Here is a 22,205-nt window from a genome sequence, read left to right on the forward strand (position 1 = left end):
ACGTGTTGTTCATCCACGATGGAGCTCCTGCACATTTCAGTCGAAGTGTTTGTACGCTTCTCAACAACAGATTCGGTGACCAAGGTAGAGGTGGACCAATTCCGTGGCCTCCACGCTCTCCTGACCTTAACCCTCTCGACTTGCATTTATGGGGGCATTCGAAAGCTCTCGTCTACGCAATCCTGGTACCAAATGTAGAGACTCTTCGTGCTCGTATTGTGGACGGCTGTGATACAATATGCCATTCTCCAGGGCCGCATAAGGGATTCCGTGTGACGGAGGGTGGATGCACGTATCATCGCTAACGGAGGACATTTTGAACATTTCCTGTAACAAAGTGTTTGAAGCCACGCTGGTACGTTCTGTTGCTGTGTGTTTCCATTCCACGATTAATGTGATTTGAAGAGAAGTAATAAAATGAGTTCTAACATGGAAAGTAAGCGTTTCCGGACACAAGTCCACATAACGTATTTTCTTTCTTTGTGTGTGAGGAATGTTTCCTGAAAGTTTGGCAATACCTTTTGGTAACACCCTTTATGTGCGTATCTTGTCCTGTGACTTTTGTCACCTCAGTCTATATGTGAAAAGTATGTGCACATGTCATGCGCTAAATGTAACGGGAGACGTGTGTGTGCTCGCGCAGAGAGAGTTCCCGCTGCGCGGCCGGCTGGAGGAGGGCCTGCACCGGCGCTGTGTGGAGACGGCTCTGCAACTCGCTGCCGCCTGGGACCAGCTGCTGCCACTCGGCTAGCTGCGGTGAGTACCGTAAATGCTTACCTGTAATTGTCTAGGCTTTCCTGGCGATGTACTGACATCTCGAGGTATCGTTTGTTCCTCCGGGTACCGGTACTGACCGTGCACCATATTTTGATGACCCGATTCGTCGTCTCCGTCGAGAGACACAGCCGGTCGGGTGTGACGGGTTCGATATTTATGCCTACTGTCTTCCCCGTGCACAGTTCTAGGTCCTCCATCTGTGGTCAGTTCTCAGTACAATTCTCCTGAGATGATCTGTTTTTGGAATGTGCACCTGACAGCAATCTGGCATATTAGAATGAAATTTTCACTCTACAGCGGAGTGTGCGCTGATATGAAACTTCCTGGCAGATTAAAACTGTGTGCCGGACCGAGACTCGAACTCGGGACCCTTGCCGAGTTCGAGTCTCGGTCCGGCACACAGTTTTAATCTGCCAGGAAGTTTCATATCAGTGCACACTCCGCTGTAGAGTGAAAATTTCATTCTAGAAACATCCCCCAGGCTGTGGCTAAGCCAAGTCTCCACAGTATCCTTTCTTCCAGGAGTGCTAGTTCTGCAAGGTTCGCAGGAGAGCTTCTGTGAAGTTTGGAAGGTAGGAGACGAGGTACTGGCGGAATTAAAGCTTTGAGGGCGGGCTGTGAGTCGTGCTTGGGTAGCTCAGTCGGTAGAGCACTTGCCCGCGATAGGCAGAGGTCCCAAGTTCGAGTCTCGGTCCGGCACACATTTTTAATCTGCCAGGAAGTTTCATATCAGCGCACACTCCACTGTAGAGTTTATTCTCAGCACAGTGCATCTGGTGCTCTTTTTGGAGTCGGTTCCCATCATCTAAATTCTGACGTGTACTCAGTCCAGTCACAGAACTGAACCGGAATGACACGTTCCCTCGTGTGTAATATGTAATTTTTGGGATAAAACTGTATGATCGCTGTTATTTTTTACTGCTGTTCCGCTGTTTCTCAGTCTAACCTTATAGCAAAACCTTCAGTTATTGATGAAATTGGATAGTTAAAAAATCTACTCACCAAGCGGCAGCCTAACACACACCTAAAAGACTGTTGTGATTGGCAAGCTTTCGGAGTGAGGCTCCTTCTTCAGGGGGAAGGAAAAGGACTGGAGAGGTCTGGGAATGGAAAATTCACACAGAACTGCAGGTCAGGGGAGATTTACTGTACAGGATAAGAAGGTAAGACTGACTGAGTCCCTAACAGTCAGTCTTTCCTTCTCATCCCGTACAGTAAGTCTCCCCTGACCTGCGGTTCTGGGTGACTTACCCAAAATCTACCCCTTTTCCTAGACCTCTCCAGTCCCTTTTCTTCACCCTTTTTCCTTCCCCTTCTACCCTTCTGCTTCAAGAAGGAGCCACTGGCTTCGAAAGCTTCCCAATCACAACAGTCTTTTACGTGTGTGTTCTGCCACCGTTTGCTGAGTAGATTTTTTATCTATCCAATTTTATCACTTATAGCAAAACCATATCTTTTCTTAGTATGCCGACTCCATCTCCTCCACAACTTCTTCTGCACTGGAAACTGCAAAATCTTCACAAATCTAAAGTTGTACTACGTGATTAAAACTCTTCTCCAGAAAGCAGAGATGCTGGGTCACACACAGGCATGACAAAAAGACTACTAAACACATAAGCTTTTGGCCAGAAGGCCTTCTTCAGAAATTGACAACACCCACCCACCCATATATAAAAAAAAACAAAGATGATGTAACTTACCAGACGAAAGCGTTGGTATGTTGATAGAGACACTAACAAACACACTATATATATAATTTTCCAATCCCGGGAGCAGAAAGACTTACCTTGAGGGGAAAAAAGGACAGGTATACACTCACGCACGCGCACGCGCACACACACACACACACACACACACACACACACACACACACACACACACACACACATATCCATCCGCACATGTACAGACACAAGCAGACATATGTAAAGGCATAGAGTTTGGGCAGAGATGTCAGTCGAGGTGGAAGCACAGAGGCAAAGATTTTGATGAGTGACAAGTAATGTACGAGGGGCCTCAATTTCAAGTTGCCGCCCCTCGTACATCACTTGTCACTCATCAAAATCTTTGCCTCTGTGCTTCCACCTCGACTGACATCTCTGCCCAAACTCTATGCCTTTACATATGTCTGCTTGTGTCTGTATATGTGCGGATGGATATGTGTGTGTGTGCATGAGTGTATAGCTGTCCTTTTGTCCCTTTCCGCTCCCGGGATTGGAATGACTCCTTACCCTCCCCCTTAAAACCTACATCCTTTCGTCTTTCCCTCTCCTTCCCTCTTTCCTGATGAAGCAACCATGGATTGTGAAAGCTTGAAATTTTTGTGTGTGTTTGTCTGTTTTTCATTGTGTTTATCTACCAGTGCTTTCTCGTTTGGTAAGTCACAGCATCTTTGTTTTTTAATATATTTTTCCCATGTGGAAAAAATATATAGAGGGAAACATTCCACGTAGGAAAAATATATCTAAAAACAAAGATGATGTGACTTACCAAATGAAAGTGCTGGCAGATCGACAGACACACAAACGAACACAAACATACACACAAAATCCAAGCTTTCGCAACAAACTGTTGCCTCATCAGGAAAGAGGGAAGGAGAGGGAAAGACGAAAGGAGGTGGGTTTCAAGGGAGAGGGTAAGGAGTCATTCCAGTCCCGGGAGCGGAAAGACTTACCTTAGGGGGAAAAAATGACGGGTATACACTCGCGCACACACACACATATCCATCCACACATATACAGACACAAGCAGACATATTTAAATATGGATATGTGTGTGTGTGCGAGTGTATACCCGTCCTTTTTTCCCCCTAAGATAAGTCTTTCCGCTCCCGGGACTGGAATGACTCCTTACCCTCTCCCTTAAAAATCACATCCTTTCGTCTTTCCCTCTCCTTCCCTCTTTCCTGATGAGGCAACAGTTTGTTGCGAAAGCTTGGATTTTGTGTGTATGTTTAGATTCGGCATTGGTCGTTGAAGTAGAAATCTTTATTTCTGTAGCAGATCGATTTCGATCACTGCGTGACCGTCGTCAGTGCTGGTATTAAAGCCACGGGCACTCGTGAATATGATCAGTAAAATTGCAGTATCTGCACGTGCCACTGTAGAGTAGTTGGCAGACTGAAGTACACTTTGTTGACATATGCAGATACTGCAATTTTACTGCTCGTATTTCTGAGTCCTCGTGGCTTCAGTACTAACACTGGCGATGGTCACACAGTGATTGAAATTGATTTGCAACAAAAATAAAGATTTCTACTTCAATAACCAATGCTGAATCTTCTTTTGTTGTTAATATTATAACAGTTCACATCAATGCAGGTAATCTGTGTGAGGTGATAGATCTCTCTAGTCTCAGTGACAGTTCAGGTTCTTCTCTGGTCCTTCGTAACACTGTGCCGATTGTCACAGAACTTGTCCCTCTGTAGTGCGCAGCATATCTTTGAGCCGGGATGAGACTGCTCAGAATAAACCGCCCAAATTAGCGGTTACCACAGCTATCTTTCTCCTGCCTTGCAGAAATGTTGCAATCGTCTTCTCCAGTTTCTGCACACAAATGTGACAAAACTCCCAAACAGCATACAAGCCTCTAATGACTATCCAAACTAAAAAAAATATTTTCATGGGATAGTCATCATTCGTCAGTACTGTAGACATTGTGCAACACATCACTTCATCAGTTAATATCTTACACTACAACTCTCAGTTCTTTTTGTCGGTTTGTGCTGCTGTAACAGCCCCTTCAGGATACCAGGATTCACTGAGTTGGTAATCAGTGTCTCAGTTCATGAGGTATTCTGCCACGTTTCTCTCTGTTGACTCTCTTACAAGCCTGTCCCAGTACCTTGGGATTTGTGCCAGAACATTCATTTTTTTCATAGATCACAGTACAAATTAAGTTACAGACAGTGCTTGACGATGGCTGATACAGTTGCCTGCCTCGGCCAGGTCTTACTCGCAAATTCTTGGCATTTGATGTCTACTGTCCTAGTTGTTGGCCACTGTAAAACGTGCCACATTGGCAAGATATACTGTAAATTTCTGGTTTTTGTAGAGTGAGTTCATCTTTTGAATTTCACAGTAGTCCCCTTCTTTTATAAGAGTGTTAACAGAGATGGAGATAATAGAGATAAAGGTGGCAGAAAACATCACGAATTAACACTGGGCACAAAATTTGGGTTGTTCTGAAAATTCACCCACATAATTTGACAACCCCGTGTCATCCTCTGTGGGTCAAATTTTATTCCTGTAAAATATAATATAAAGCTTACGATTATTTATCTATTGTAGGTCAAAAAAGTATAACAATTGTGTTTGGTTTGTTTCCATTGCTTGTCTGAAAATTACATTGCTAGAGAAACTGTGTTATTATAGACTGGTTTCTGCGCCCTTTTTTACACTGTAATCTGAAAAATAGCCATGAAGAAAATTCTGTGTGTATTTCTGAAGTACTGTTTTGCAGGTAATGGCTGTGTACATTTTCTCTCCTTTTGCTTATCTCTGGTAGATAGCTCTTTCTGCTGCTATTGAGTACACTGCTATTTATAAAATTTCACTCACCACTTCACTTCACACATATTTTCCACAAAACATGATTTGAGCAGACACTTCTGTCTCCATACTCATTGAGGGGTGCTATATTGTTGTCACCTATCACTTGTTCATCATTTGGCACACACATCAAAACTAGTACCACATTAAACACAAGGCAAATGATGAACAAGTGAGAAGCGACAACAATATAGCACCTCTCAATGAGTATGGAGACAGAAGTGTGCTCAAATCATGTTTTATCACATTTTGTGAAAAATACATGTGAAGTAAACCTGTGAGCAAAATTTTATAAATAAACATTTTGGAAACAGTGTACTCGATAGCAGTAGAAAGAGATATGTTACCAGCAAAACCGACAAGTAATATACATAAATGCATGAAGAATTTTCTTCATGACTACTTTGCAGATGACATGCTGTCAAAACTGACAAAAAAGGGCACCAAAACCAATCTATAACAACAGAGTTTCATTAGCAATGTACAAGGGTCATTCGATAATTAAAGAGACAAATTGGTCAGGGGGAAAAACTGTTAGTAGGGCAAGTTTGGTACTTTTATGGCTCTAAGTTGGTGTCACTGGGATGAGTCTTGATCAGCTGTGCATCAACATTGTTTTGTTTATAACGTCAAAAATACATTTCAAGACAGTGAGTCCGCTTGAAACGTTCACATCAGTTGAACAAAGTTCTGTTATTCATTTTTTACTTACTGAAGATGAGAAACCAGTAAATATGTACTGTAGAATGTCTAAAGTTTATGGTGAAGGTTGTATGAATCATGCAAATTTTTACAAGTGGGTAGAGCAGTTATAAAATGGTCGCGACTCAGTGACTGGTGAACACCATTTTGGTCTACCAATTGCAGTTTCAACTCCCTCGCTAGAAAGTCAAACTGATGACATTACTCATGCCGATTACCATGTGACTGTGGAAATGATAGTTGATAAGGTTCAAGTTAGTACTGGTACAGTTCATAACATTATCTGTAACAAGCTGAAGTACCGCAAAACATGTGCAAGATGGGTCTCAAAGGAGTTGATGCAGCTACACAAGAAAACAAGGTCGAGAGTGTGCACAGAGCTAAAGGAATGTCATGAAAGAGAATGTGAGCACATCCTCATCAAAATTTTAACTTGTGATGAAACTTGGGTTCATTATTATGAACCAGATTCAAAAACACAAATCATGGAGTGAAAGCACACCAACTCACCTGTCAAGAAAAAATTCAAAACCCAAGTATCAGCAGAAAAAGTCATGTTGATGGTGTTTCGAGATACTGAAGGTCCAGTTTTTTGTGATTATCTTGAAGAGCAGCATACAATGAACAGCCAATACTACTCAGATTTGCTTTTAACCATATTGCTCAAATAACCCGTGAAACCATTGACAAAATGGGTTGGGATATACTGCCTCATCCCCCTTACAGTCCTGATTTAGCACCTAGTGATTTTCATTTTTTTGGTGCACTGAAGGAAGCATTATGTGGGAAGAGGTTCCAAGACAACGAGGACGTGAAAAAGTGGGTGTGAAATTGGTTGAAACATCAAGATAAAGAGTTCTTTGCAACCAGAATAAAAAAGCTTGTAGCCCGTTGGAACAAGTGCATAAATGTTCAAGGGGATTGAGTTGAAACATAGAAAAACTATTGTTTTGTAAAAATAAATGCTTTTTTCTACAGACCAAGTTGTCTCTTTAATTATTGAATTACTCTCATAATTTTCAAGTGAGCAATTGAAACAAACCAAACAGAATACACATTTTTAAGCCTACAACAGGTTGGTGATTATAAACTTTACGTTGTACTTTGCAGAAATAAAATTTGACCCACAGAATACGACATGGAAGTGTCGAAACACACCTGGGTGAAGAGAAAGAAGTAAATAGTGTTTGCATAATGTGGATTTTCAAAATGACCCAAACTGTAAATTACAAACACAGAAAAATGTCAAGTGGGGGGCGGCTTCAGACCTTACTAAGATGATTCACTGGGTACGAACTTAGCAAAACCTGGGATCCTGCACTGGATGACTGCAGCAGTATAACTCAACAAAAAGAAGTACTGAGAATGTTGACACAGACAGAACACCAGGTACACCGTACCGAGGATGGAATGCTGCTGGGCATGCTGGACTGAAACAGAATGTCTCCATACCAGTCTAGTGGGACTGCATAGAACTGGTCATGGAGAAAGAAGGTGTAAATACTGGACCCGTTCTACTCAACTAGCAGTCAGACAGATTGAGACAGCGAATTGTGTTGTCGAAATGTTGTGCGCAGTAGATATTGATATCTGGCAGGATACCCAATACCCTGACATGTCACTCGGTTACTCGATTATAAAATGTGCACATTGAGCCACTTCTTTAGGATTGGAAACAAGAAGGAATTGCAAGGAGCCAGATTCGGCAAATAGGGGGATAAAAAAAAATTACTGACACAGTGCGTGCTTTTTTACTGTGATAACTCTAAATCCAAGTGATGACACATTGTTGTGGTGAAACAACACTTTCTTGTTCATCAAATGGGGCCACGTTCCTTCAATTACTTGATGAAGTTGTTCAATATCTCACTGTAATATTGTCCAGTGAGAGTTTTTCTTTTTCTGAGAAGTCCGAGTACTGACACCTTCTGCATCCCAAAAGTTTGACCGTAACTTTTCTGGCCGACGGGACAGCCGTTGCCTTCATTGCAGCAAATTCGTCTGAAGCAGCTGATTGTTTTTGCTCGATTTCTGGGACATAAAGATGAATTCGTGAATTGTTGCCAGTGATAACTGGATGCAAAAAGTCCTTTGGATCTTGTTTAAATTGCTCCAAATGCATCATCTGTCTTGACAGCCATAGCCATTTGTTGTGCACCATCAGTAGTTTTAGCACCCATTGGGGAACATTTTTTTATCACTGTCCTTAAGATATTAATTACTCTTCCTGTCAACATACTTAGGGCTTGTACCTCTTCCCACACCTTTGTTCAATGATCAGTGACAATCATATCATTGACTTCGTTTTCAATGACTCTTGTTGGTAGCACATTTTTTACCGTATTTAAATTTGTCAAATCAACATGTGATTGTCAATATTGATTGATTGACTTCTTTATTAATCCATATAACAATTTACATTGTGTGGATTTCGTCAGCAAAATCATATACGATACAATACACCTACAATTTATACACACAAAATTAATATTTACACACATTTTTAAAGTATCTTACATTAGTTTTATATCCTTATGTAATTTTCTTATAGTACTGTACAATTCTGGATTTCATATTATAATTATTTCCTCATGTATTACAATGCAGGCTACTTTAATTACACTATATGTTTTTATTCAGATAGTCCGTTACTGCGTAATAACTTTTATTTAATAAAATTTTTTTTAATTTTGTTTTGAACTGTCCAATTGCGTCAATGTCTTTTATATTTTGGGGTAATTTATTATATAATTTAATGGCATTGTACAACAAGCTCTGCTGAGTTTTAACTTTATTTTTCCTCTCTAGATGCAGATTGTATTGGTTTCTAGTTTCATAGCTGTGTACTAAAGAATTTTTAACATAGCAGTCAATATTTATTTATTTATTTATTTTTTTTTTTACATAAATAATACTTTGAAAAATGTATTCACAGGAGACAGTTATGATTTCCAGCTTTTGGAAATGTTCAAGGCAGTGAGCCCTACTGCCACTCCTGGTTATTATATGAATTGCTCTTTTCTGTAATTTGAAAACTATTTTAATATTTTAACTGTTGACTCCCCAAAATATTATTCCATAGGTAATATACAGATCTGACACATGTAGTATCACACACTGCAGTCAGAATTCTAAGAGCATAGCATGCTGTAGCGAGTCTGTTAGTAAGTATTTTAATATGTTCTTCCCACTTTTAAGTGACTGTCAACATGCATTCCAAGAAATTTTGTGTAGTCTAGACATTCTATAGTTTCATTGTTTAACTTAAAGTTGTTATAGTGTGGTGTTTTGCAGACATAGAAGTTAACAACATTTGTTTTTTTTTTTAATTTGGTGTTAGTTTATTATTGGATGGTTAGTTTATTATTGGATGCACACTCACTTACACTGTTTAGTGTTTGTTCGGCTTTTTCTTTCAGTGCATCTGGTGATTTGTCACTGATTAGCACATTTGAGTCATCTGCAAACAATATTGTTTGTCCATGCTTGATTCTCTATGGGAAGTCATTTATGTAAATGAGGAATAGTATTGGGCCAAGAACACTACCCTGTGGGACACCTATATTTACATAATTTGGGTCTGAAGTATACTGTACAATGTAGTTTGAGCAACTTGAAATATGTGAATTTCAGTTCTCTGTCTTCTATTTTTTAGATATGACTGGAACAACTTTTTCACAAGTCCCCTTATGCCCAGTTCATGTTACTTATTTAACAATATGTTGTGGCCTACTGTATCAAACGTTTTAGTTAAATCAAAAAATATGCCTGTTGTGTAGTTCCCTTTATCTATTGCTTCTAGAATGTGTCTTGTGAGGTGTTCCTGGTTCTGTGCTTTCCCCTGATCGAAATCTAAACTGGTCATGTGAAGGGTCATCAAAATGACACTTTAATATAAAGCAGAGAAAAAAAGTTATTCACTGAGTGACGTGACAATATTTGATCTAAGTGAAATTCTCATTGCACAACTTCTTGATATAACTCTAGTAGCATCTAACAGAGGGCAGCATACAGAGGGAACTCCAAATTTTGTTACCAGTGACTTCTAATTTCTGACCACCTTCATGTTTTAATTTGTGTGAAATTGTGTAGTACTGGTCTTTGAGAGATTAAGAATTAGTGTTTTCTGTAATCACAACAGGCAGTTTGTTCATTAGTTACACATTGGATGGGTCACTTGCACGATATATCATAATTGTCGAGTCCTTGTCGCCAAATGTGGGATCCTGCTCACTCGTCTCGTGTAGGGTGCTTAAGGGAGGCTGCTTTCTTGGTATGCTATACAACAATTCAAGTGAATAACATTAGTAGTTCTATTTCAATAAAGCAGATTGACAGTACTCAACTTTGGAGTTCGGTGTTGCAAGTGATGGTTGTCGTGCAAACAGTGATATTCTTCACTATAGACAGAGTCCAAACAAGCAGTGGATATGGATCACTATTAACGGTTCTCGTGGCACTCTCTGCTAGGCTTTGCTAATACTCTGCGAATACTGTCCACTAATGTCCAGCCGGGGCTGGCAGGAGCGGCACATATATTCACTTCTTGCAGAGGTCACTCCTGTCGTGGCGCGGTCCTTGTCAGCAGGCTATTGGCTGGTGTCGCCTCACCGCCTTCTCTGGTCTTGCATTCCTCCTCTCTGTTCCGGCACTTGTGGTTAAGCCAAAACAATAATGAAGTGGAATTAGAGAATTTACAGGTTACTAAAGTAATTCCTATTTAACAGTTCGACTGCCGTGGATGAGTTAACTCGTTACGCTCCAGCACTCCCTAGGTGCCGAGGACATCTCTGAACGCAGCCTGTTGGTTTTTCTCAAGTGGTATTGACGTGTCTTCTGAATCTGTTACTGCTCCAGATGAATTACTTCCATATTTTGGTGAACAAAAAAGTTACAGGTACTTACTGTACAACATACATGCCACTCTGTGTGTTATCTTTTGCAAAAAAACTAGTTTCAGAATCTTGAATTATTTACAAATTGTGATAAATGTTTCAATCACACAATTCCCGATGCACACGGATGGAAATTGATGTGCTGTGCTTGACCGTCTGCCAGATATAAAACCATCTGCCAGATATAAAAACTTATCTACTGAGAATGAAATGAGATACTGTTGTGCTTTCAATATTAAGCAAAATTTTGATATGTTATCTACATTTTGTACATAGCAACCTCTGAGCTAAAATCAACCCTACACAAAGTCTATGCAGTGAGTTTTTACCTCTGCAGCTCATTAAAATTCCATGCAGTGTTTTACTTAATTTGATGCACCACAGTAACTATGATGAATACTTTACTTTACTTTACGTGTGGCAAGGGTCTTATCGACCATACACCTGCTCTGTGAGCCCCTTCCACTTCTGCCTGTCCAATTCACTGTTTGTCCAGTTGTTGTTGCTGTTCATCCTAGTTGTGTCCTCCCAAATGTTATCCCGCCATCTGATTCTGGCTCTCCCTCTTCCTCTCGTTCCATCTATTGTTCTAGTTAATGCCATTCTAGGTAGTCTATTCTCTGTCATTCTTGCTACATGGCCTGCCCAATTCGACCTCCTCCTCTTGAGCACTTCTACGATGTTACGGTGTTTGTACAACCCTCTTAATTCTTCATTTCTTCTTATTCTCCATTCCGTGTTATTTTCATCGTCTAGAGGTCGAAAAATTTTCCTTACTACTTTTCTTTTGAATATTAACAGTTTTTCTTCATCTTTCTTTCTAAATATTAATGTTTCACATCCATACAACATCACAGGTATAATGGTCAATTGATATAAGCGGTTTTTGAAGTTACTGCTAAGTGATCTTTTTCTCAGAATTTTGATGAAACTAAAAAGTGTCTTGTTTGCTGTTGATAAACGGGCATCTATTTCTATATCTGTTCTGTTGTTATTACTAAAAAGACTTCCTAGGTACTTGAAGTGGTCAACAGTCTTGAAATTGAATCCATCTACAGTCAGAGGTGCATCTTTTCTGGGGGCAGGTATTCTGTCTTTTCTTCATTAACATGTAATCCTGTTTTCTCAGCAATTTTGTAGTAATTTTGCATCATTCTGATTAATTCTCTTTTGGAACTACTTATTAGTGCTACATCATCTGCATAGGCAAGTCTTGTAATGTTCACATCCTGTAGCTGGATCCCTTGTGGACGGTCTTACAAAATTCTCTATCGATCATCTCTAGGACAAGGTTAAATAAAATAGGTGAAATGGCATCCTCTTGTCTCAGTCCAGTGTATTCCTTAAAATCTTCAGTTTCTCCTACTGGTGTCTTTATGCGACATAAAGTTTCACCTATACACATTTTAACTAATCTGATTAATTTTGATGGTATTTTAAATTCCTTCATTATATTTAGGAGTGTCTGTTGGTGTATGCTATCATAGGCTTTTTTAAAATCAATGAATAATATGTGGACATCTACATTGAATTCCCACACCTTCTCTGTTACTTGTCTTAGGGGGAATAGGTGATCTAACGTGAATCTGTTTCTGTAGAAACCCATTGGTAGTCCCCAATCAGTTCTTCTGTTTCCAGAATGAGATTTTCACTCTGCAGTGGAGTGTGCGCTGATATGAAACTTCCTGGCAGATTAAAACTGTGTGCCGGACCGAGACTCGAACTCGGGACCTTTGCCTTTCGCGGGCAAGTGCTCTACTAACTGAGCTACCCAAGCACGACTCACGCCCCGTCCTCACAGCTTTACTTCTGCCAGTACCTCGTCTCCTACCTCCCAAACTTTACAGAAGCTCTCCTGCGAACCTTGCAGAACTAGCACTCCTGAAAGAAAGGATATTGTGGAGACATGGCTTAGCCACAGCCTGGGGATGTTTCCAGAATGAGAGCTTCTGTAAAGTTTGGAAGGTAGGAGATGAGGTACTGGCAGAAGTAAAGCTGTGAGGACAGGACATGAGTCGTGCTTGGGTAGCTCAGTTGGTAGAGCACTTGCCCCCGAAAGGCAAAGGTCTCGAGTTTGAGTCTCGGTCCGGCACACAGTTTTAATATGCCAGGAAGTTTCATATCAGTGCACACTCCGCTGCAGAGTGAAAATCTCATTCTGGAGACATCCCCCAGGCTGTGGCTAAGTCATGTCTCCACGAGGTACTGGCAGAAGTAAAGCTGTGAGGACAGGGTGTGAGTCGTGCTTTGGTAGCTCAGTTGGTAGAGCACTTGCCTGCGAAAGGCAAAGGTCCCGAGTTCGAGTCTCGGTCTGGCACACATTTTTAATCTGCCAGGAAGTTTCAGTTCTTTTGTTATTGGTATCAGCCTGTTTAATAGGCAGCTCGATAAGATTTTGTAGGTGACATCCAGTAAGGCAATTCCTCTGTAGTTATCACAAACAAGTGGATCATTCTTCTTAAATATGGGGCACACAATTGCGGTTTTCCAATCTACAGGAATTGTTTCTGTCTCCCAAATTGTTTCTATTAACGCCTGTATTTCTAATTCCAGTTGTGGGCCTCCATTCTTTAATAAGTCAGTGTATATCTTGTCCTCGCCATAAGCCTTGTTATTCTTTAATATCTTTATTGCTTGCTGTATTTCATTTACTGGTGGGGTAGCAACTGTATCAGCTGTATCAATTGTATCAGATTCTTCCAATTTAAAGTAAGAGTGTGGCTCATTGCAGTTGAGAAATTGTGAAAAGTATGTCTTCCATCTTTTTCGTATGTCACTTTTGTTGGTCAATATTTTCCCATACTGATCCTTTATAAACTGTTCCCTTTTATGATGAATAACAAAAAGAAATTAAGTCCTTTGCCGAGCAAAGATATCAGATTGTATGATCTGCAAAACTCAAATTTATTTTATTTTTTTATTTATTTTTTTACTGTGTAGTTTTCAAATCAGATGACAAGTATTTCGTAGTAGTCTGAATGCCATGTCTCAGCAACAGTTAAAGGATTAAATACAGTTGCCTGTTAGCAATTTACAGATTAATTCACGTAACAGAGCGGAATATTTAGTTTTGTTAACAGGAGTAAATCTGTAATGCTTTTGTGCTAAATAAGCAAAAAGTTTGTAAATAAAAATTATACTGTGGAATAGGAATAGTTACCCAGAAGGAACTCTTTTTGAGCTACCTTTCAGCTTTACTTATGTTGTGCTGTGCTACTAGGCAATTAATGTCGTTGGGCAAGCGATCAAAAATTTTTATCACGGTGTTAGTCACTCCCTTTTTGTTATAAATTCAGTTTTAATTAAGGCTAATTCTTGTAGCACACTGCTTGAAAATTGCTAAGGAACAAAGACACTGTGGGACAGGAATAATCACAGGCAATGATGGATGACATGAAACACACAGTAAATAGACTATGTGATCAAAAGTATCCAGACACCTGGCTGAAACTGACTTACAAGCTCGTGGCGCCCTCCATCGGTAATGCTGGAATTCAATATGGTGTTGGCCCACCCTAAAGACTCTTCCAGGCATATGTTCAGTCAAGTGCTGGAAGCTTCCTGGCAGATTAAAACTGTGTGCCGGACCGAGACTCGAACTCAGGACCTTTGCCTTTTGGAAGGTAGGAGACGAGATACTGGCAGAAGTAAAGCTGTGAGGACGGGGCGTGAGTCGTGCTTGGGTAGCTCAGTTGGTAGAGCACTTGCCCGCGAAAGGCAAAGGTCCCGAGTTCGAGTCTCGGTCCGGCTTACAATTTTAATCTGCCAGGAAGTTTCATATCAGCTCACACTCTGCTGCAGAGTGAAAATCTCATTCAGGTGCTGGAAGGTTTCTTGGGGAATGGCAGCCCATTCTTCACTGAGTGCTGCACTGAGGAGAGGTATCGATGTCGGTCAGTGAGGCGTGGCATGAAGTCGGCATTCCAAACCATCCCACGGGTGTTTTATAGGATTCAGTAAGGAGTCTGTGCAGGCCAGTCCATTATGGGGATGTAATTGTCAAGTAATCAATTTACCACAGGCTGTGCATTATGAACAGATGCTCGATCGTGTTGAAAGAGGCAATCACCATCCCTGAATTGCTCTTCAACAGTGGAAGGCAAGATGGTGCTTAAAACATCAATGTAGGCCTGTGCTGTGATAGTGCCATGCAAAACAACAAGGGGTGCAAGCCCCCTCCATGAAAAACATGACTACACCATAACACCACTACCTCTGAATTTTACTGTTGGCACTTCACTTGCTGGCAGATGACATTCACTGGGCATTCGCCATACTCATACCCCGCCATCGGATCGCTACATTGTTTTCTGTGATTCGTTACTCCGCACAATGTTTTTCCACTGTTCAATCGTCCAATGTTTCTTCTCCTTACACCAAGCATGAGGCATCATTCAGCATTTACTGGCATGAAGTGTGGCTTATGAGCAGCAGCTCGACCATGAAATCCCAGTTTTCTCACCTCCCGCCTAACTGTCACAGTACTTGCAGTGGATCCTGATCCAGTTTCGAATTCCTGTGTGACGGTCTGGATAGATGTTTGCCTATTACACATTACAACCCTCTTCAACTGTCGGCGGTCTCTGTCGGTCAACAGATGAGGTCGACCTATACGCTTTTGTGTTGTACGTGTCCTTTCACATTTCCACTTCACCATCACATCAGAAACAGTGGACCCAGGGATGTTTAGGAGTGTGGAAATCTCGCGTACAGATATGTAAGTCCGTGAGTTCTGCTGCAGAGCACCCGTTTTGCTCTCTCACAGTGTCTCATGACTACTGAGGTCGTTGATATGAAGTACCTGGCAGTAGGTGACAGCAGAATCCACCTAATATGAAAAAATGTCGTTTTTGGGGTATCAAGATCAGTTTGGATTCTGTAGAAATACTGGAACACGTGAGGCAATACTGACCTTATGACTTATCTTAGAAGAAAGATTAAGGAAAGTCAAACCTACATTTCTAGCATTTGTAGACTTAGAGAAAGCTTTTGACAATGTTGATTGGAATACTCTCTTTCAAATTCTAAAGGTGGCAGGGGTAAAATACAGGGAGCGAAAGGCTATTTATAATTTGTACAGAAACCAGATGGCAATTATAAGAGTCGAGGGACACGAAAAGGAAGCAGTTGTTGGGAAGGGAGTGAGACAGGGTTGTAGCCTCTCCCCGATGTTATTCAATCTGCATATTGAGCAAGCAGTAAAGGAAACAAAAGAAAAATTCGGAGTAGGTATTAAAATCCGTGGAGAAGAAATAAAAACTTTGAGGTTCGCCGATGACATTGTAATTCTGTCAGAGACAGCAAAGTGCTTGGAAGAGCAGTTGAACGGAATGGACAGTGTCTTGAAAGGAGGATATAAGATGAACATCAACAAAAGCAAAACGAGGATAATGGAATGTAGTCGAATTAAGTCGAGTGATGCTGAGGGAATTAGATTAGGAAATGAGACACTTAAAGTAGTAAAGGAGTTTTGCTATGTGGGGAGCAAAATAACTGATGATGGTCGAAGTAGAGAGGATATAAAATGTAGACTGGCAATGGCAAGGAAAGTGTTTCTGAAGAAGAGAAATTTGTTAACATCGAGTATAGATTTAAGTGTCAGGAAGTCGTTTCTGAAAGTATTTGTATGGAGTGTAGCCATGTATGGAAGTGAAACATGGACGGTAAATAGTTTGGACAAGAAGAGAATAGAAGCTTTCGAAATGTGGTGCTACAGAAGAGTGCTGAAGATTAGATGGGTAGATCACGTAACTAATGAGGAGGTATTGAATAGGATTGGGGAGAAGAGAAGTTTGTGGCACAACTTGACCAGAAGAAGGGATCGGTTGGTAGGACATGTTCTGAGGCATCAAGGGATCACCAATTTAGTATTGGAGGGCAGTGTGGAGGGTAAAAATCGTAGAGGGAGACCAAGAGATGAATACACTAAGCAGATTCAGAAGGATGTAGGCTGCAGTAGGTACTGGGAGATGAAGAAGTTTGCACAGGATACAGTATCATGGAGAGCTGCATCAAAGCAGTCTCAGGACTGAAGACCACAACAACAGTAAGTAATATGCACTCCTTGGGCAGTAATGGCTGTTTTGCAGCTGTTATTTGTGCTGGTTACCAAACTGTTGAGGAGTCTTTGGGAGATATTGCCCCACTCTCCTCTCCAGGTGGTTTTCAGTTCTTGCACAGTTCAGGTAGGGGTTGTTCATTGAGAAATGCATCTGCTTAGGGTATTCCAGTCTTTCTCTATTGGGTTTATGTCCAGGAAGTAGGCAGACCATTCCATACATTCAGTATTTTACTTTACAGTGTGTCTGACATCTCAGCAGTGCTTTGTGATCATCCGTAAACAGAAAGTTGCGACCTGCCACATCCTTAAACTGGTGGACACAATTCAGAATAATCTCCTTGCAATACTGCTGTGCCATAATGTTACCTAGTGCAAAGATACGCAGAGGTGTTCAGCCATTGTGCATAAAGCCTGCACACACAGTAACGCCTAAGCCATACTGATGATGTTTGTGAACATGCTGTGGAATGTAACGTGTTGCCCTGTCTCTTCACACTAACTGGCAGCCTGAGTCACTCACCACAGCGAAGCGGGATTTGTCAGAGAATGTCTCTCTGGACCACTGTTCTTGACTCCAACCGAAATGCTCCCTACTCCAACAAAGTGTTTTTTGCTGATGGCACGGTTGAAGTCCGGTGCACTTAATGGGCTTCTGAGTGTACAAATCGGCTCAATTTATTCACCTCAGAATAGTTTTGGCAGAGAAGTGTGTAACGGTAGTGGTCACAAAGTCTGCAGCGATCAGCCTAAGAGTGGTAAGGCCACTAGGGCTACATATCGATTCTTTTGTGGTGTGGGGTCCGCAGCTTGTGGTCTAGTGGCTAGCTTTGCTGCTTCTGGATTATGGGGTGCCGGGTTCGATTCCTGGGTGGGTTGGGGATTTTCTCTGCCCAGGGACGAGGTATTTGTTTTGTGCTCATAATTTCAGCATCATCATCATCATCATCACATCATCATCATCACCACCATCACATCATCATCATCACCATCACCACGATCATCATCATTCGTAACAGTGGCTAGATTGGACAGTGTAAAATTTGGGACTTTGTACAGGTGCTGATGACTGCACAGTTGAGTGCCCCACAAACCGATCATCATCATCTCTTACGGTGTGGGGATCCATCAGTGACCACCGGCATGCTTTAGCAAGCATTTACACTATCAGTGGACTTTTTTAATTGTGAGATGACACTTTTCGACACACCCATTACTGTGGCTACATAAGTGACATTTTGACCTGTTTCGAGCCATCCGACTGCTCGTCCACGATTCTCAGCACTCGAATCGTGTCTTGCAGACGAGCTGCCGTGTGGTGTCTTGCAGACAAGCTGCTGTGCCACACGGAATGCCACACTAATCAGTTCCACAACTTTCATCAAACACTGTACTCCGCGAACTGTCGAATGCGTACAGAGTATTTATGCACAGGCTTCGCAGCAGTTAGCGTATAGTGCCCTCTGCATTCCCGCGTACTATCACCAATCGATTGTTCTGCAGCAATTGGTTTGATCTGTAGCAATTGGCAGTTGTTCCTTAGCGAGTGTTAATTGTTCCCTAGCAGTTGTCAAGCAGTATATTATAATCACAGACATAATTGTTCCTCCTCAACTTCGATGGATTATTTACACTAAATTTAAGTAGCTGCTTAAACAGTGGTGTACGAGATGATCGTGGGTGAGCACCAAAATGTTATAAGTAAGTTCAGCTATTATCTGGGTTGTATCAGGTATTGATGTGTGTGGGTCCTTTATCAGCATGTGTGTACCAGGAGCAAACATTTCAGTTTCAGACCTCTCCTCCAATGCCTTTATAAGATTATTTATGTAACTTGATTTTAGCAGTGAAACCAAACATATGCCTTGTAGTACTGCATATTTTCTGTTCCCACAGTCTGAATTTATTACCATCAGATTTTTCCTTCAACTTCTGTTGTGTATTTGTTACAGGATGAATGCTGGGCATTGGAAGGGTGTCTCTCTGTAATGTGGACAGGTGCGGTGCAGAACAGATGGTTGAGAAGCGGGAGTGTCTGCCAAAAACTGGGCCTCGGCCACTCCCCAGCTCTTCTGATCGCATTCCTAACCTTTTTCGCTACAGTTCCTGAGATTTGCCTCTTCTCTTCTGACCACGTATCAATAGTGCTATGCCAGTTAGCAGGAAAACAACTCTGCAGCCAACAAAATCGGTAATCCTAAAAGGAAAAGGGTATACTACAATACTAGCAAGAGCCTTATCTGTGACGTTTTGTCTTCTGCTCTGTATATAAGATATCTCAAAATCTGCTGTTTCTTTCTCTCATGTTAAAATTCTTATTTAGACACTCTGTGCTCATTCCCTACTGTTATCTTATTGTCATTGTTAGTAACTATATGCATGAAATTAACTAGGATTAATCATGTATGTAAAATTCATCGAAAGTATTGTACATAATTGTTACCAGCCGTTCTCAAAGCAGTGCAAACCAGAGTCAGTGCTATTGACAGGACTAAAATATGTATGTCCCATCAGTCTGAGCTTCTCGAACCAGAGTCTACTTTTACAGGAGTACAATACATTTGACCAGAGTGAGTACAATACGACAAATTAAAAAGAAACTCATAAAGGTTGGGATCGGAATTGGTGTTTAAAGATAGCTTATGTGATAGTTATATTTCAGAATTCAAACAGCATTGCTAACTGTTTGTTTTGCCATTTTTGCCCTCTTCTGGCAAGTTTTATATAAATTAACCGATTTCTGAAGTTCCAGAAGTGGCCATTCCATGTTACTCCTCCACACATGCACTATCTTTACCATGAGAAAGCACTCTCTTGTTCTGAAACATAAACACCTCCTGTGCTTGATATTTTTCATTAAAGCACAGTTTCTGCCACGTATTTGAAATTTTGATTTTCAGGTAACAGAAGTGAGAGGTGTACATGGGAGAGGTAAATGTTGCAAGAGGTCCCTCAATAGATGTTTAAAATGATACATTACACTTGAACTTGCATGCTAAACTTTCATTCTTTACTAATTACAAACAGATAACAACAGTTATAAATATAGTACAGGTGATGACTGAGTCATTCAGATTGACAGGAAGTAGCTGCATGAATGAGTATAATGGCATCACAGTGCCAGTATACAAAAAAACAGAGAAGTTATTTGCAAGTTAAAGAATACTAAAGGGGTTAGAGACAGAAGTTGAGACATGTAAAAGCAAAGTGTTACAGAAAGCTGGAGAAGGAGACATAATTAGGCAAGAAAGGAGCATATAAACAATCTGGCTATGAAAATAATGACAGTATTTGTTTCTATTGTCCGCCTAGCCTATACTTCTGTCCTATATTTCCTTCCCCTCTCTCTCCTCTCCCTCTCCCTCTCCCACTCTTTTTCTTCTTTCCTCCACTCTCTCTTCCTCCACTTTTCCATCCCCCTCCCCCCCACCCCCTATCTTTCTCCTCTTTCTTCCCTCTGCCCTCTGCTGTTTCATCACTACCCTTCTTATTCTTCCATCTCTACCCTTCTTATTCTTCCATCTCTACCCTTGTCATTCTTTCTTCTCTACCCTTGCCATTCTTTCATCACTAACCTTGTCATTCTTTCATCTCTACCCTTGTCATTCTTTCATCTCTACCCTTGTCATTCTTTCATCTCTACCCTTGTCATTCTTTCATCTCTACCCTTGCCATTCTTTCATCTCTACCCTTGCCATTCTTTCATCTCTACCTGTCTTCTTCTTCCTCTTACCTGCTTCCTTCCTCATGTTCCCCCCTCCTTCCACTACCTGAACCAGTTTTAGCCACACATTAGATACATTCTGTGTTGCTTTTGATCTTATTCCCAGTGCCAAACAACTTCATTTTCATTACTCTTTTCTGTCCATCCTTTACAGCTCCTAAAGAAGAGGTCTTTGGTTCTGGAAGCTCAATATTGATGATGATCACTTTTAATTTTATAAACAGTTGTATTGTTTTGGTATATGAATTTTTCCTAATTAACTACCTGTTTGCTTGCTTTAGATCGTATTATTTCTGCTTCCTTGTAGCTACTTTACATTTCACAGAATTGCTATTATAATGCTTGCTGATTTTTCCAGCAGGGAGATCTAATTCAGTGACAAAGTTCCCTTTTCATGCATGCCATGGGTATTCAATGAAATTAAAGTCAGTGTTTTGCAAAACATAATTATTGTGGACAGTGACTGGTAACAGAAAATTTCAGCAAACTATTGAAATATTAAATGCAGAGTATTGCCATTGAATTCAGTCTCCAAAGAACAGTGACAGTGTGAAATACCCTCTGATATTGTCAGTCTGTTTCTTTTAATACGAGCATGTGAACCACTTTTAATTAGCAAATTTAAATTTTTAGATGTACTTTTAATGTTTGAGCAGTTGTTAATGCATGATTGTTCTCATAACTCTTGTTTCCACTTCATGGTTGGTTTAGTAGTGTACAAGCACCACCAGAAATGTAAGAAATGTACAGAACTATGCATTTCATCATTGCTAGTAATGTACATACAAATGCTGTCTTTGATCATACTTTCTTCTTTTATGTCAGGTATGATGATGTTGAATATTGTGATAGTTCAATAAATAAATAACATTAATTGCAATAAAATATTCCCTTGCTGTCTTAGACTAACCACATTTCTTGTGGCAGCAGTATTAACAGTATGACCTAACACATCTGAAGTCAATACGAGAGGGCGCACATAATCTGCATAAGAAACTACAGTCCCTGTAGATAAACTCTCCAGCACTTCCCAAAAATTGAAAATATCTTTGTGACAGACTTAAAACAAAGAATGGAGGCAGTATTTGTAAGTACATTATCGGAATGTATTAGGGTGATGCTCTTAAGACTTCGTGAGTGACATTAAGTTTTTGCATTATTTGACAGTGCTCAAAATTCATTAATTTTAATACAGTACTGAAACAGTGTCATTAATTTGAACATATATACAGTCGGTTATTAACTGTCTCTTAGGATGTTATTGAAATAGTACGGAGAAAGAAAGCTAAAACTGTTCTTTGTCCACATTGTTGACTGTGGCCTCGTTGTTTTCTCTTCTGTTTCATTTGAAATTTTTGTTGCTCAAGAGTTGAATTTTCTCCTTAACGAGACTGGTATGTGCAATAGTTATTCTATACTCACAGTAAATTTGTGTAGAAAGGGGTAACTTAATTGTAGCATGTAGTTGCCCATTTACTGATGCTTTGCAATGAATGACA

The 22,205-nt window shown here is 40.6% G+C and overlaps 1 long non-coding RNA gene across 1 annotated transcript; it reads left to right on the forward strand.

The window, feature by feature from the left end:
• The first annotated feature begins 638 nt into the window (after positions 1-638).
• On the forward strand, positions 639-19,934 carry LOC126108439 (uncharacterized). The gene is made up of 2 exons (XR_007523520.1): positions 639-756; positions 18,935-19,934. It is a non-coding gene; the product is annotated as an uncharacterized LOC126108439 (long non-coding RNA).
• The last annotated feature ends 2,271 nt before the right edge of the window (positions 19,935-22,205 follow it).

Source organism: Schistocerca cancellata, chromosome 11 (genome assembly GCF_023864275.1).
Source record: "Schistocerca cancellata isolate TAMUIC-IGC-003103 chromosome 11, iqSchCanc2.1, whole genome shotgun sequence".
NCBI lineage: Eukaryota > Metazoa > Arthropoda > Insecta > Orthoptera > Acrididae > Schistocerca > Schistocerca cancellata.